The sequence below is a fragment of the Miscanthus floridulus genome, chromosome 18 (assembly GCF_019320115.1).
Source record: "Miscanthus floridulus cultivar M001 chromosome 18, ASM1932011v1, whole genome shotgun sequence".
In the NCBI taxonomy this organism is placed as follows: domain Eukaryota; kingdom Viridiplantae; phylum Streptophyta; class Magnoliopsida; order Poales; family Poaceae; genus Miscanthus; species Miscanthus floridulus.
This window is the reverse complement of record NC_089597.1, coordinates 110,467,240-110,470,239: the sequence shown is the minus strand read 5'-3', so window position 1 is coordinate 110,470,239 and position 3,000 is coordinate 110,467,240.

Here is a 3,000-nt window from a genome sequence, read left to right as displayed (position 1 = left end):
TCGTGATATTGGTTTGGCTTTCTAATCCCTCCTCGTTTCCTCTTTGGCTGGGCAGTCTCAGTCGTGGTTGTGTCCTGAGGTTATGGAGCAGAGGCCTCATTATAAGTACATATGGCTCATTCCTCTGATCTCCTTTGCCCCACTACGTATTGTCCAGCAAGACTAGCCGGAGGCCGACGTCGTCTTTTTAGAGGTTGAGTAGGGATGACCTGTGTATCCAGCAGGTCAAAAGTGTTAGCAGAGGTAACATAAAGCCATAGCATTAGCCAAATTTACAAGCATCCAGTCTTGCCTTTGAACTGTCCAGACAGGGCAAACAGCGTAGGGTAATCATTAGCAGTAACAAATATTATTGCTTTGCATATGAAGTCCTCTCGCCGGAACGCATCGTACATCGGCTCCCCATACCTCCATAGCCTCCATTTCTTGCATCAGAGGCTCCAAGAACACGTCTATATCAATGCCTGGTTGTTTGGGGCCGGAGATAAGAATGGTGAGGAGAAGGTACTTCCTCTTCTGACACAAATACGTTGGGAGGTTGTACATGGTCAAGATGACTGGTCATGTGCTATGGTCGGTCATCCTCTCATTGAAGGGATTCATTCCATCGGTGCTCAAGACGAACCGTACATTCCATGGGTCATCACTGAATTCTGCTTTGTACTTGGCATCGAACGATTGCCACTAGCTACAATCAGCCGGGTGTGCGATCGTATCATCATCCATCTTGCGCTCATCATCCCACCATATCATCAGTGCGGCTTCCTTAGGGTTTAGGAACATACGCCTCAAGCGGTCAGTCACTGGCAAGTACCACATAACCAGGGCAGGAATTCTTCTCTTATTTGCATCGTTGCCTAATGGAGTTTCCTCTGGGGGTTGAGATTCTTGCACCACCTTCTTCCCACCATTCTTCCTCTTTCCCGTGGAGGCTTCCACCCCACTTTGAAGGTCATTGTTCTTGTATTGACTAGCCCCACACCTAGGATATGTATCTAAAGTCTCGAACGATGTGCCACGCCGAAAAAGGATACAGTGGTTGGGGCATGCATGGATTTTTTTTCAACCCCCAATGTGAGTGGACTTATAACCTTCTTCGCTTGGTATGTGTTGGCGGGAACTATGTTCGGCTGTGGGAGCAACCGTGACATGAGGCACAATAGATCATTGAAACTACAGTCCGACCAACCGTACTTAGCCTTCAGGATAAGTAGCTCAAGCACAAAACGTAGCAGTGTGAAGTATGTCGGACAGCCCTTCTCAGCATCATACACAGTCTTCTTCAATGCTTTTGTTACCCTCTCAAGATTTTCTAGACCTCTCTTGCTCTTTTTTAATATTTCTGGTCCAAAGGTCACAAGCATTTCGTCCAAGTTGTCACCGTTATCTGCATCCCCCTCACGTGTTTCGCCATCATTGCTGACACCATCAGCATCATCACCACCTTGTTCATTGCCAAAGCCACCACCTTGTTTATTGCCATAGTCACGATCCATTTGTTGCTCAAGATCGTCTGTTAATTGGGACAAGTATGTTTGGGTTTTAGCTTCATCAGCTAGATCATTGTCGCTGTCATCAACAACCACTGTTTCACCGTGATGAATCCACACTATGTAGTCCAGAACAAATCCTCTCCTAATCAGATGTTCTTTGATGGTACTCACATCTCAAAATGCAATAAGGTTCTTGCAATCTTTGCAGGGACAAATAATCATGTCACTATTCTCTTTCAACGTCGCTGCATGCTTCTCTGTGGCTTTGATGAATTTGTCCACCTCATCACGGAAAAGAGCGTCATGTCTTAACGAACCATACATCCAAGAGTTCCTGTAGTCCATCTTATAGAAACAAAATAACCAAAAAAAGAATATTACTCGAGAATAATTGTATATACCTGAGACACACACCATGGTAGTAGAGATAGTTAATTAATTGACTATTAATGCATAAATATTTTAAAATACAAATTAATAGGTTCAAATAAACAATTTTAAAGAAAACAATTAGCAACATTTAATATTTCATCCACTACCTTTCATGCAAACTCCATTCCAATTTCATGGTAGAGGATAATTAATTAATGGCCTATTTATCCATAACTAATTAAAAACACACATTATAGAAATAAATCAAAATAAATATTAAATGATAATTAGTAGCCATGGTAGAGGATATTTTACACATTAGCAACAATTAAAATCTTACACATTCACCTACATGTAAACCCTAGTCACATAAAGAAAAAAATTAAAAAAGAATAAAAAAACAAAATCCTAAATCTAGATCTAGATATAGGGTTTCATGACACATGTATCAAACTTCACTAATACTACACTAAAATCAACAAAGATGTACTAACAAAGGGTGCAATCTTACTTCCCTACCTAATTACCCTAGTATAGTGAAAATTAGAGTCCAATTTCACTCATAACTAGCTCAAGCTCCATGGAAGAAAGAGAAAACCAAAAATCAAATTACTCATTAACCAACGAATTAAACTTCAAATAAAGAGTTGGAGAAGCATTTCCTTACCTTTTAGAGCCTCTTCATCAAAGGATTTGAGATCAAAACCTTCCCCTTAGTAGAGCAATTTTTAGGAGAAGCCAAAGGCCTCTCAGCCTTTTTTTTGGTAGAAGAGTATGTCCCGATGTGGAAGAAGGGGTGGCTGCTATTTATTCGTGCGCCGTCAGTAGAGGCGGCTGGTGATTCAGCTGCCCCTACAGTAGAACAATAGGGGTGGCTGGTGGCAGCCTCTCCTACAAAATGGTCACTGCAGGGGCGGCTGGTGATTGAGCCGCCCCTACAGATCAGCCCCAACTGTAGGGGCGGCTCAGGTTACCAGCCGCCCCTACATTGCCATCTGTAGGGGTGGCTGGGCTGCTGGGGCCCGAGGACGTCCACTGTAGGGGCGCCCCCAACCCCAGCCGCCCCTACAGTAAAAATGTTCCCGTTTCTACTGTGCGAATCTGACGTAGTGAATAAACTATTATAAATAAATAT